Consider the following 14,041-nt stretch of genomic DNA (forward strand, 5'->3'; position numbering starts at 1 on the left):
CTCTTTATAAGTCAGTTTTGTGTGGGTAAAAAGTGTGGCTTGACATTCCTTAAGACTGAAGTCTCCTCTTTATCCAGAGGACAGTTACAGCACAGGAAACAGCAGTGCAAGCTTTCCTACACTTAGTTTAGAGAGGCCATTTCGATGATGTTCACTGTCTGTTAATAGCAGTCCAATGGCCTGCCAGATATGGGGTTGACATGTAAAGGGGGTACCTACACATTAGGAGCTGGAAGGAAACCACAAAGACCTTTTGCAATGACAAAAATCATCCATCTGCAGGTGATGACATTTGGTTACTGCCAGTGTCATTCCAGTTGAGACCAGTGATCCAGCACTCAAAGGGTCTGTATCACATCACCATTGCCTCATAAACATTTTGCTTTTAAATTTGCAATGGAGATACATAAAATTGTGGAGTGTCAAGAGCTAAGGAGAGATTAAATCTCATGCTTAAGGCAGTCTCTAACTATTGGAGCTCACCTACCCCACATATACCGAATAATAAATGGATATAAACTATCAACAAGTTTAGGCTTGAAACTAGATGAAGGTTTCTAACCATCAGAGGAGTGAAGTTCTGGAACAGCCTCCCAAGGGGAGCAGTGCGGACAAAAAAACCTAACTGGCTTCAAGACTGAGCTTGATAGTTTATGGAGTAGATGGTATGATGAGACTGCCTACAATGGTATGTAGCTGATCTGCTATGGTTACCAGCAAATATGTCCAATGGCTGGGGATGGGACACTAGAGTTACTACAGAGAATTCTTTCCCATGGGTCTCGCTGCTGGGTCTTGCCTGCATGCTCAGGGTGTAGCCAGTTGCCATATTTGGGGTTGGAAAGAACTTTTCCCCCAGGTCATATTGGCAGAGACCCTGGGGCGTTTTTGCCTTCCTCTGCAGCATGGGGCATGGGTCACTTGCAGGTTTAAACTAGTGTAAATGGTGGATTCTCTGTAACTAGAAAGTCTTCAGATCATGATTAGAGGACGTCAGTGACTCAGCCAGAGGTTAGGGGTCTATTACAGGAATGGGTGGGTGACGTTCTGTGGCCTGCAATGTGCAGGAAGTCAGACTAGATGATCATCATGGTCTCTTATGGCCTTAAAGTCTATGATTCTTATGCCATCATCTGGCTCTGGCCAGTGTTGGAGATAGGGTATTAACTAGATGGACCAGTGGTCTGATCCAATATGGCAATTCCTATGTTCCTATTTTCTAATGGCTCACAATTTGAGCAATCCACTCTTCTTGCTCCTGCTTTTTCCTGTGTAATATTGTCTCTGGGTTTTGAAGGCCAGCTGTAACCAGCTAGCTGAGAGTTTTATATATTACATCAACTCACTCTGAATTTTGCTGTTTTCTACTTGAACTTATTGCCTCCTGAGACACTAGCATAAGTCTTTTTATCTTGCTACTAGTGCAGTTAAAGCAGCGTTGGCTCCCTCACAACATCACTGGCAGCTAGGACAAAAAATGTCCTCCATCGGATTCATCTTAGTGGCTGCTGCCCACCCAATACCAATCACTTCCTCACAGTAATCCCACATCACTGTCTGCTGAGCCTAGTGCTATCTCCTTTCCTACTGAGTGCACAGCCAGTGCCTGCTATGACCGCAGAGTTGTGATTGAGGGTTGCTGAGAATGGCCAGGACCAAGCAGATCGCCTGTAAGTCCACCGGTGGCAAAGCCCCCTGTAAGCAGTTGGCCACTAAAGCTGCCTGGAAGAGCGCTCCTGCTACTGGGGGAGTGAAGAAGCCTCATCATTACCCACCCAGTACTGTCGTCCTGCAAGAGATCCACTGCTACCAGAAATCCACTGACTTGCTCATCTGCAAGTTGCCCTTCCAGCGCCTAGTCCATGAAATCGTCCAGGACTTCAAGACCAACTTGCACTTCCAGAGCTTGGCTGTTATGGCCATGTAGGAGGCCAGCGAAGCCTACTTGGTGGGGCTCTTTGAGGACACCAACCTGTGCGCTATTCTCATGCCCAGAGAGTCACCATCATGCCCATGGACATCCAGTTAGCCTGGCATATCTGAGGTGAGAGCTTAAAAGCTTACACCCACCACCTTTTGGCAACTAGGAAACTATTACGACTGCAGAAGCACGAGGGTTAGCCTCGCTGTGCCAAAGTGGGTTCCTGCAATACTCAGGTAGGAGTTGAGTCTTGAGTTTAATGATTTTTTAGGGATGTCAGATACTGCAGCTCCCATTCTCGGTGTCCAGTAATGAATCCTACTTCCGACTCTCTCATGCATCCATCCCACAGTAAATAAATGAACAAACAAACAAAACACTGGGAAAGAGACAGGATTTCACTCCACCCCGTGAGGCCCCAGTGTCACTATGTAGGCATCTGTGTTCTCATCACCACCTGCATAAGAACTGTGGTCATCAGCTGAATTAAAGCATCCACCTATAACAAATATGTCTGTGAAAAGCCATGCTGAGTCTGGAACAGTCAACAGTGCCTGGTAATTGCTAGGACTTTAGAGGTGATTTCAGGAATGCATAGGCCTGTACCAGGATTTCTGCATCCCTCAGGATCTCCCACTTTACCCTCCAATACTGATCACCATGGAGCACTCATTTTGTAGCTTCCATCTTTCTGGTTGAGAGGGACTGGATGGGGCTCCTTCTACTACTCTTCCATACTCATCCATCCTAGGGTTCTCTTGACAGCCACCTGAACCACTCCCTCTTCCTCCACCACTAGTTAAACATGCTGCCTTGTAGCTCTCCCAGTTCATACTGGCCTAAGCAACGGGATTAGGTCTTGCAGTGATAAGGGCTGACTCACTTGCCTTGGACCAGTTTGAGCCTAACATTTTCATAATTTTCATTTACTGGCAGGTGGGCCATTTAGGCGGGGCGGTTGGGGCTCTATCCCCCTCTGAGTTTCATCCCTGAGGTCTGCTCCCAGCACGCACCCTAGCCCCAGGCGGAGCTGTTAATTGCAACACAGCTTGTGTGATATGTGATGAGCTGTGTGTTGCTCCTAACTTCTGCCTTTGGGCCAGGGAGTTTGTTTATACACAGAGGGAGGGTGATTAAGATAACAAATTTCAGAGTAGCCGCCGTGTTAGTCTGTATTCGCAAAAAGAAAAGGAGGACTTGTGGCACCACAAGTCCTCCTTTTCTTTTTAAGATAACAAAAGGCTTGTCATCAAAGTAAATTAAGGATTGTTAGAGGATTCTGAAAGCATTGCCAGGCACTCAAGTTAAAGATAGGAAACAAAGGATAGGAATAAATGGTGAGAATGGAAGAGGTAAATAGTGGTGTCTCCCAAGTGTCAGTACTGGGACCAGTGCTGTTCAACGTTCATAAATAATCTGGAAAAGGGGGTACACAGGTGGCAAAATTTGCAGATGATACAAAATTACTCAAGATAGTTAAGTCCAAAGGAGACTGCAAAGAGATCACACAAAACTGGGTGACTGGGCAACAAAATGGCAGATAGAAAAGGAGGACTTGTGGCACCTTAGAGACTAACCAATTTATTTGAGCATAAGCTTTCATGAGTTACAGCTCACTTCATTGGATGCATGCAGTGGAAAATACAGTGAGAGATTTATATACACAGAGAACATGAAACAATGGGTGTTATCATACACACTGTAACCAGAGTGATCAGGTAAGGTGAGCTATTACCAACAGGAGAGCGCGGGGGGCTGGGGGGGGACCTTTTGTAGTGATAATCACGGTGGGCCATTTCCAGCAGTTTACAAGAACGTCTGAGGAAGGGGGGGGCGGGATATACATGGGGAAATAGTTTTACTTCGTGTAATGACCCAACCACTCCCAGTCTTTATTCAAGCCTAAGTTAATTGTATGTAGTTTGCAAATTAATTCCAATTCAGCAGTCTCTCGTTGGAGTCTGTTTTTGAAGTTTTTTTGTTGAATTGCCACTTTTAGGTCTGTAATCGAGTGACCAAAGAGATTGAAGTGTTCTCTGACTGGTTTTTGAATGTTATAATTCTTGACGTCTGATTTATGTCCATTTATTCTTTTATGTGGAGACTGTCCAGTTTGGTCAATGTACATGGCAGAGGGGCACTGCTAGCACATGATGGCATATATCACATTGGTAGATGTGCAGGTGAACGAGCCTCTGATAGTGTGGCTGATGTGATTAGGCCCTATGATAGTGTCTCCTGAATAGATAGGTGGACACAGTTGGCAAACTCCACCCCCCCACCCCACCCCGCACGCTCTCCTGCTGGTAATAGCTCACCTTACCTGATCACTCTCGTTACAGTGTGTATGGTAACACCCATTGTTTCATGTTCTCTGTGTATATAAATCTCCCCACTGTATTTTCCACTGAATGCATCCCATGAAGTGAGCTGTAGCTCATGAAAGCTTATGCTCAAATAAATTTGTTAGTCTCTAAGGTGCCACAAGTCCTCCTTTTCTTTTAATCTTATGACAGTTGTTCTTGCTCTGTTCAAGTCTATGGGCACATTCTGGCCTGAATGCATGGGGATTAATGGAGTGTAAGACAGGAGAAATTGGACCTGTGTCTTCAAGTAGGCTTCTGATTCTTGAAGACCTGCCTTGTCACTTACTGTGTCCCAGCCCACATATTATAAACTGCTGTATAGTAACTGTAAGAAGAATCCTACTGCCCTTTTCAGTCAAACTCCAGTACTACCAAGCTCAGAATTTGGGGGCAGATAGTTGATATGCATAGGCTAGAAATTAAGAGAGCTGAAAGTAATTTGGCTTGTGACTGTAGGAAATATCACAGGGCGTGGTTGCCCCTATCCTGAACTTTGTGGGATGATCCCAGTTGGAAATGGCCCACAAATTTTTTGAGGACATTGCACTGTTATATCACAATATGATTAGTGTGATGCTGATAATGCCAATATGTTGGTTTGATCCCCTTGTAGGCCCCACCATCATATTACATCATGATGACGTTGCTTTGAAGGTACTCTTGTTCTGTAAAACATAATTCTTTACTGGCACCAAACATCACAATAACTATTATAAGCTGTAACGTTTTGGACTGAGATAAATTCTGCCCTCAGCACAGTACAGTGGATTCCCACTCAGGTTGTGCAAAGATGATTATTAATAATTCGATACCTCATAGAGGCTTCAGCTGAGATCCAGGCCTCAGTTGCACCGGCCTTGTGTGGCTCCCATATGGGATTGTAACCAGATGTGCTCCCTGCTCTGCCTATTCCTGGTCCCTCTCAGCATTGCTGCCCCCAGAGCCTCGTCACATGGGGTGGGACAGTGTGTCTCCAATGGTTTCTTCTCTGCTCTAGTAGCTGGTTTGGCCCCACCAGGATCCCCTGTTGTTTCTTGCCTCTCTCTCCTGTGGGGTTCCCTGGCTGGGGGGATTGTCTGCAGCGCCTTCTCCTGCTGATCACTGGAATGACTGGTCCTTTCAGGACACCCATCATCTAAGCCTTCACTATGGGGCCATGAGGGCCAGCCCTAGGTGTTTTGCCACTCAGGAAGGTGCCCGAGTGGCCAAGCAAAAAAACCCCAAACCAAAAAAATGGATGACTAATGTTTCACCCTCTGGAAGTTGATGCCCAGGCAACCACCCTGACTGACCATCCCTAAAACTGGCCCTGCACAAAGCCTCTGGGGGTATCCTAGTCCCAAGAGCCTGCTGGGAGGCAGTGGGGGGCTGCAGGGGCTGTGCCAGGTGGATCCACTGCTGTAGAATGGGATGGCCATCCCCAAAAGGTGCTGAGGGCTTGGGGGAGAAGTGGCCTACTACTTGCCTGAACCCCATTGTAGAAGCAGGATTGGTGGGTGGGCCCAGCACAAATACCTGAGGGGTACGGAGAGGAGCTGGCTGCTCCTCCCAGGATGGTGGCGGGGCGGTGACAGATGTCTCACGCTTACAATCCTGGGAGAGGTGGAGTAAAGACTCTCAGGCCTCCCTCCCTGAAATGGTTGTCACAGGCTGGATCACTGGCTCCTCAGACTGGGATCTGGCCCCTAGCAGAGCCACACATGCCCAGGTGAGGTGGAGCTTATGATGCACCCATGAGAAGTGGGGTGGATCACTTTAGACCCAAGTCATGATCAAATGATCCCCTTAAGAATATGGGACCATCTGCTCTCAAACAGGATCCAGTTTGCAAAGGAGCCTGTTACTGGGGGAGAGAGATTTTCCTGTCCCTTTGAAGCCAATGTGCAAGCCCCTAAGTGGGAGATGAGAGGTCCAAAGCCCCAGGATATAGTCTTGATTTGGCTTTCTATCTTCTTCAGTCCTGCTAAGAGCCCCTGCGGCCCATGTCCCCATTCCCACACAGGAACACAGAGCCTAAACACCTCCAGGACAGAGACTACCTGCAAGGCTGCCCTGATTTCTATTAACAGTCCATAGGATTCAAGTCTGTGTTTTATTATTATTAGCATTCACTATTTATTTTTATTATGAACAATAATATTAGAATTGACTATTTACTATTATCATTCAATATTCATTATTCTTATTAGCATTTACCATGGATTGTAATTAGCATTTGCTCTTTATTCTTAGCCTTAATGCTTACTAGTTATTTTTAATTACATTATTCCTTTCAGGGTATTCTGAACCCTATTTTTATATCTTTATTATAAATTATTTATTATACTACTTTTAGGGTGAGCTGGATGCAGTTGGGCTGATCGGGAAGGAGAGAATGAAGAGCTACTGTGTTGTTATTATTAATGTTCTCTCTGAATTTTTTCAACTTCAGAGCTGGTGGGTCACTGTTTCTGCTGTCTGTCTGCTCCAGGACAAAGGAACAGCTTCCTGGAGGAGCAGACACTGAGGACAATCTGTCTGTTGGTGTGACAGATGAATGTCCAGCAATGACGCAGTGAACCTTGGTGTGGGATTGCTGCTCACAGACGGGCCTCTGATATGTGGTAGTTCACTGTGGGCTTGGGAGTGTGAACTGAATCTTTCAATATTATGGTAACAGTTCCTGTATATAGACAAAGTGGGCATATTTCCATTATTTGAATTGTGTTAGTACCTACAGGTCTGTCAGGATCAGGCCCCAGGATTGCATTGGGCACTGTTCAAACGCATATGATTACAGTCCTTGTGAAGAAGAGGTGGCAGGAATCTGGCTGTGCCCGTTACACCTGGGGAAGCTAATGGCGCTTGTTTCTGATCCTAAAAAGATGTCAGTAACACTGGAATAACTGTGGGCTGCTTTGTAATGTGCTATGAAATGCACAGATGGGCCTCATTCTTGCCCTGTGCACTGGGGACTGCATAGGGACAATTACTTTGGTTGTGGCCAGGGTGATTTTCCCCCTATCCACTTGCCGGGGGAAGTGGAGACGTTTGGATCTGGATCCAAAGTTTAAGGGTGCTGAGGTCCAGGACTTTGGTTGGGGACCACTTCTACCCTACACCCAGTAGTGTAGCTATGGGGGGAGCAGGGCAGCAGCTGCTCCCCCACCGAGCAGAAGTGGTGCCTTTTTAATTACTTGGCGCCTTTTAAATGTTTACTTACCCGGCAGTGCTCTGGGTCTTTGGGGGGGGGGAGTCCTTCAGTGCTGAAGACCCCACTTCTTATGAGGGAGCCACTTTCAAACAATATTCCTGGCAGAGAGGGGCCAGACTGCCCTGCTCATCAACAGATTGGGTCTGGAGGAAGCACTAGTTTCCCAGTGGTCTCTGGGCACTGCTAGCTACTGTACTTGTCACCCCTCGGCCGCCTGTCCCCATTGCCTCCAAGTCTGCTGGAGCAGAGGGAGCCCTTAGCAGCCGGGCTCTGTGGGGAAGGGCTCTTGGAGGCCAAGCTCAGGTCTGTGACAGAACCTGAAGCTGCCATAGCAGCAGAGCCCCCAACACTGCTCCATTGAGTATTTCCCCCTTTAGGAAAAAGAGGGGGGCTCATACCCTTCCATTTTCAGGTGGGATGAGACCTTGCAGGACTAATGGGGACCCTATGGTGCTTCCATGCACCAGGCTGCTGCAATCTGCCCCCATGCTGAGGCTGCGGGGCCGCACCTGCCAGGTGCACCCCCGATTCCGAGGCCCAGGGCAGGGCCCTGCCCTACTCGCTGTAGGGGTGTAAGTGTCAGGTGACCATCTGTCTGGAGCTTTCATCACATGAGAGAATCTTTAATTCCTGGAGCCTCCCGGACAATCTTAGAGCTGGGTTGGCCGGCCTAGTTCTCTGCCGCAGGGTTTGGGGCAGCGCTGAGCTCTCCTAGGGCGCATTTCGTGGGCCCTGGAGCTGGTATGCCACGGCGGCGATGCAGCTGTCTCTGGCCCCCGCCCGCCCCGAGGCCCAGAGGCGCAGCAGGGGGCGGCCCAGGGCCCAGCGCGCTGCCACTGGCAAACAAGCAGGGATGGGGACGGGGAGACCGTCACGTCACAGCCACCGCGTGTGCACGCAGCGGGAGCCGGGCGCTCCTGCGTGTGGCCGGGGGAAGGGCGGAGCCGAGGGTGCAGAGTGGAGGTAGAAGGGCAAGAGGCACTTTGCTATTACCAGCAGGATAGTGAGTTTGTGTGTGTGGTTTTTGGAGGGGGGTGAGAGAACCTGGATTTGTGCAGGAAATGGCCCACCTTGATTATCATGCACATTGTGAAGAGAGTTGTTACTTTGGATGGGCTATCACCAGCAGGAGAGTGAGTTTGTGGGGGGGGGTGTGGAGAGTGAGGAAACCTGGATTTGTGCTGGAAATGGCCCAACTTGATGATCACTTTAGATAAGCTATTACCAGCATGAGAGTGGGATGGGAGGAGGTATTGGTTCATGATCTCTCTGTGTATATAATGGCTGCTGCAGTTTCCACAGTATGTATCTGATGAAGTGAGCTGTAGCTCACGAAAGCTCATGCTCAAATAAATTGGTTAGTCTCTAAGGTGCCACAAGTCCTCCTGTTCTTTTTGCTTTCCTCGTCCTGTCACCCTGGTGATGTCAAGCGGGACCCCCGTGACGTCACTGCCTTGGGGGCGGAAAGGCCTCCCGCGTGTCACACAGCCCCGGCCCGCCACGGAAGGACTCAGCTACCTGGGGGATGGCGCTGTCAGGGGCTCAGGGCGAACGAGCGCGAGCTCAGGGTGGGAACGGGGGGGGTGCCTCAGGCGGAGGAGAGAACTACATCTCCCACCATGCTCTGCTCGCGCGGCCGCTTCCGGTGCAGGCAGCACTTCCGGCAGTGCGGGGTCGAGCGCCGCCGCAAGGGTGAGCGGAGCGAGGTTCGGGGGAGTGGGTCTGTCTGGCTGAGCGGGGCAGGCTGGACCGGTAGTGCCCCGGTAACTCGGGGGGTTGGAGGTGGCCCTCGCGCCCTGGTTGGCTGGTGCCATGGTTACAGGAGGGTGGGGGCAGGGGGGCTCAGGGACTTTCGCCGCCTCTGCCGTGTTAAATGGGGGGGCAGCGACGTGTCCACCCTCCACGCTCGCGCAGCCCTACCCTGCGGGAGGACGGCCCCTCCTCCGCGTTCACTGCACCTCCCCCCCCGCCCCCCGCCATGATCTAGTAGGTGATACAAAACATCCCTCCATAGCGCCTGGGCGCTTCCATACCTCTCCCCGTTTCTGGGCACGCGGCGGGGGGGCGAACCCCTTCCTCGCCCCATGCGCGCCCCAGCACACTCTTTGGAGGGGTGCGGGGCTAAAAGCGGAGCCCTGTGTTTTACTGGCTGCTGCCCGTTGGTGTCCTACCAGCAGCAGTAATCAGTGATGTGCTGGACCCTGAATGGTCAGGCGTGATCTCCTGGCAAGACCTGTGTGCAAAGGGACGCAGTGTGAGCGCTGCAGGTGCCCATGAAACGTACAAAGAACCTCTTGAAGCAGCAGGCTATTAGACTGCAAGTTCTTCAGGCTACCGTGTGTACCAGGGCTCGGCAACCTTTCAGAAGTGGTGTGCCGGGTCTTCATTTATTCACTCTAATTTAAGATTTTGCGTGCCAGCAATACATTTTAACGTTTTTAGACGGTCTCTTTCTATATGTATGTATATATACATATAACTAAACTATTGTTGTATGTACAGTAAATAAGGTTTTTTAAAATGTTTAAGAAGCTTCATTTAAAATTAAATTAAAATGCAGAGCCCTCGCGGACCGGTGGCCAGGACCGGGGCAGTGTGAGTGCCTGTCCCTGGTCTGTACTTTCCTGTGTTGTTTGAGGAGAATGTTGTGGACACTTATCAGAATACAAGTAATGTCTAGCTATAATACACACATGCTGCCCTTTTGCACACAATGTAAAGATCTGCTATGATTTTTCTTGTCTAACTAGGCACTCTACTGTTTTCTCCGTTTTCTTTCTGTCGCACATGTGACTGTAATGTGTTTGCAGTGAACACACCACATGGATAAACAGATGAATGGACACATTTTAAGAGGACTTGCAAAGATTATTGAAAAAGGGCACAATTCTCTTCTGTTACACCAGTGTAATTCTGTTCATGTGTATGGGGTGGTATTGGTGGAAGTGAAAGCAGAATTTGGACCAATATTTTTACATTGCTAAACATGGATATAAAGAGAGATTGTTAAGTTCTGCTGTGGCAAATTTTACTGATGAATTCAGCCCTATTCAGAAGAAAGGGTAGATGAAACCAGCAGTGTTTCAGATGGAAGAGGATTCATCAGTAACATGAACACTGTTGTTCTGTAACTGGTAGTTTAATAACATGGAGGGGATACAAAGGAAAATAATTTGTGCTTGTAATTTCTTAAACAGCTACTGACATCTAATAAAAATAACTTCAAAGGGCTCTATGTTTGGACCCAGTTCTGCTTCACTTTCATATTTTATTTCTCTTCTTTGAAGATCTTCCCATCCTTAAAAAATAAAAATGCTCTAGTATAATAACATGATGGTCCCAAACATTGCAGAAAATCCTATTATATGCTGTATTGTTGTGGAAACTTATGTCCTGATCCTGCAATGAGCTCTGCATAGGCCAACCTCTACACCCATGTGAAGTGCCACTAAAGTCACTGGATCACTACATGGGTTCAGTCTTCCATGGAGCTCATTGCAGGATTAGGGCCTTCTTGTAGAATATTGTTATTTCTTTAATGCATTTTTCACATAGATATTTGTTTAGCAATTTGTCTGTTCCTGCTCTTGTTTCTTAGTATTTCCTAACCTTTGACTGATTGAATTTGTGGTTTTAATATTCTTCAAGGTAGTTTTTTTTTTTAATCTATAATTTCCTAGGTATAACACTGTCCTTCCCCCAAAATTCCATTGTATAGAACCATATTGAGTCCCCCACCTGCATAGGGCATAAGCATGGGTTAAACCCAAGATTTTTAGATCTGCAGCACAGACTCTGCTGCTTGAACTAAAGGATTACCAGATAGCATAAGTAGGCTGCTGTCCTCTATATGAACCTACCACTAGAGGGGAATATGACACATTTTTCCAGTGTTTCTCACAGTTATTTGCTAAATAGCAGTGGAATGTTGGGAGTTGATTGTCGTCAGATGCCACCGGTGTGTTGCTCTGCTCTGTTCAATGTTGATAACAGTCAGCTGCGTGCGTGTGCTGCCCCGACTCTGCAGATTGCTGACACAGCAGGCCCTGAGAGAACCCCCCAATGACCACAGACTCTGTTAAGGTATGAAGGCACCCGGCCAGATTTATTGCCAAACAAAGCACAGTAATAGTTTCCCATAGACTCTACAGGACATACTCGAATACGTGCCCCCTGACAATGGACTGGCTCAGTTAGTGGTGGGACTTACCACTGTCCCCTAGGCCAGACAAAGATATCCACTCAGGGATGCATTATTATACACAGGTGCAAACAAGTTACGCATCACTCCAGATGCATTGTGGTACAACCCCTCTACGTGTTACGGTGCTGTTTCTCTCCTCATGTTGGTTCGAACAAACAACTCTGTCCATCATATTATCCTTTTGACCTTGTCTTTAGGATAGGTCAGCCTGTTCCTCATTGTCTCTGTGGAATGTGTTCTTACCGGCATATTCTGGTGCCATCCTGGCACATGTATATGTGCAATAAGCAGCTGCCGTCTTGCCAACTTCTGTGAACGGGGCTTGCCTCTGGCTCACAGCTTAACTTTGCTTTATGTTAGAAAAGTCTTGACCATTACTTTAGTTCAGGCCTCATACTGGGCCTCTGATAAAAGGGTTTATGTTTCAGGGCCTCATCTTACTATATTCCCCCACTTTTTGTCTTTCTATGGGGAGGATGTTTACCCATCATCCCAGAAAAGCATAATGCATGGACTAAAGATAACCCAGTGGGCTAAACACGGTTATGTGGTTATCTTATTTTACCATCCATACACTCATGCCCCACCTGTCTTTAGTCTGCACATTCCGTCAAACGACTGATGGACAGATTTTATTTTCCAATTGATGATAGTCCCTTACAGTGGGCCTGGGAATGTTAGGCCAGGGACCATGACTGAGGAATGTAGTATTATAACTGAGCCTTAGAGGCACTCCCAAATAATTAATATATATGAATAATATGGATATGGCATATATATTTGTAGTGTATATGGGTATATATGTATAGTATGTATATGTACATATGACACCACCTTATATGCAAGCATAACCATGTTTTTCCAGTCTGGTGTTGTACTCTGGCCTTTTTACTTTGGTGCCACAGATAGAAACACACTCCTATTAGGGCAATTGCAGTTATCACCTGTATCATCATTAGTAGTAGGCTGAGTGTTTTGAAATACTGGGATAGGCATTGTTATAGTGTGTTCCACGGTATTATGCATCTGAGAAGTAAAACAGAAATTTGGAGTAGTGACACTACAAATGAGGCCTTTATATACAAATGTCTTGTAATTAGTTACTACCCAGTACTGGGCATTCATGTTGTGGGTTACCCTTACTGCTGGTCATCGCCCTCTGGTAAGCTTTGCTGGGCAGGAAACAGGAATGGCTAGCTTCTCTGTTCCATGGGTTCCATTGCCCCCGTGATGCGCCAGTAGCTGACATAGATCCAGTTGTTTTTATGGATGATGTTTTTCAGAAAACCTACTGAATGGACAGTAACCAATTTCTCAAATATTGCTGTGTCAGGATTTGGTATTTGTACCCAGACACTGAACAAAACTGTTTTGAATAACATGTGCCTCAGTTAGGATGCAGTGTTACTGATCCCAAATTGTGACCGGTACTAACAGGGAATTTATATACCTAATTTGTAGTTGCCATGTAACAATTTTTTTTTAACGAATTTGTTTCTCCTTGCCTTCATGTTTGCTGCCTTTTGTTTGTTGATTTTTACCTGTGTGTTGGTTAAACAGTTTAGCAAGGTTATGCACATTGTAAATGTTGTACAGCAATAATACAATACCGCAATAATACAACAGTACAACAATAATACAGTAGTACAGCAATAATACAGTTGTTTTTACACAGTAACCAAGTTGAAATTAAATGACAGTTTATCCTGGTCCAGCTAGTGGTTTTTAGCTGATTGTTAACGTAATTGTCCATATATGGTAGATAAGAGGTGTATTTGACCAGTCTCTTATTTATAAAGCACTTCATTTTTCTTTTTTTGATGCTTGGTTTTTTTTTCACTGTGTACAGATATTTTCTGGTGTCTTTGGTCTGTGGAATGCAACTTAAACAACTTTTGTTAGTTAACATAGTAAAATTTTTTGTTTTGTTTTTGTTTTCAGTAACCCAAACTTAATACAAAGTTTAACTTAGTTTGTTTACAATGTAATAGGGACGGAGTCTTTTATAACACAAGCTACACTTTTGCAATTGTATAGACATTCATTTTCATTTGAGGTGCATTACTAATATTTTATACTAAATGCTTAACTGCTAAAATAAATGCTCACAATCTTCTGTGAGAAGGTGCATTGCTTTTTTCCCCCCCGCTGAACATTCTGCTAGCAGAAGAGTCAATAACATAATTTTTACCACGCTTTTTAGAGTTAATTTGCTTGTGATACCAATATCACTCTTGTTAACTGTTTAGAAGCACAAACTTTAACAACCACTGCTTCCCATTAACATAACATAACAAAAGAAAAGTGTATGAAATCAAACCAAATAAATTTTAAATACAGGTCCATGCAAATACTTT

The 14,041-nt window shown here is 46.3% G+C and overlaps 1 protein-coding gene and 1 pseudogene across 6 annotated transcripts in view; both read left to right on the forward strand.

Annotated features, from left to right (window-relative positions):
* The first annotated feature begins 59 nt into the window (after positions 1–59).
* On the forward strand, positions 60–3,490 carry LOC311527940 (histone H3.2 pseudogene; annotated as a pseudogene). The gene has a single exon. The product of its transcript is annotated as a histone H3.2 pseudogene (transcript).
* A 5,593-nt stretch (positions 3,491–9,083) lies between these two features.
* PPCDC (phosphopantothenoylcysteine decarboxylase) overlaps positions 9,084–14,041 on the forward strand; it is a 55,745-nt gene continuing 50,787 nt past the window's right edge. For 3 of the 5 annotated variants that reach the window (XM_084641998.1, XM_084642001.1, XM_084642002.1), the window contains exon 1: positions 9,084–9,172. The gene's annotated coding sequence lies outside the window, so the exon portion shown is untranslated. Of the gene's footprint in view, positions 9,173–9,224; positions 9,244–14,041 lie in introns of those variants that run through there. The other 2 variants (XM_084641999.1, XM_084642000.1) reach the window with 2 other exon arrangements.

This window comes from Lepidochelys olivacea, assembly GCF_965140295.1.
Source record: "Lepidochelys olivacea isolate rLepOli2 genome assembly, chromosome: 10".
Classification (NCBI taxonomy): domain Eukaryota; kingdom Metazoa; phylum Chordata; order Testudines; family Cheloniidae; genus Lepidochelys; species Lepidochelys olivacea.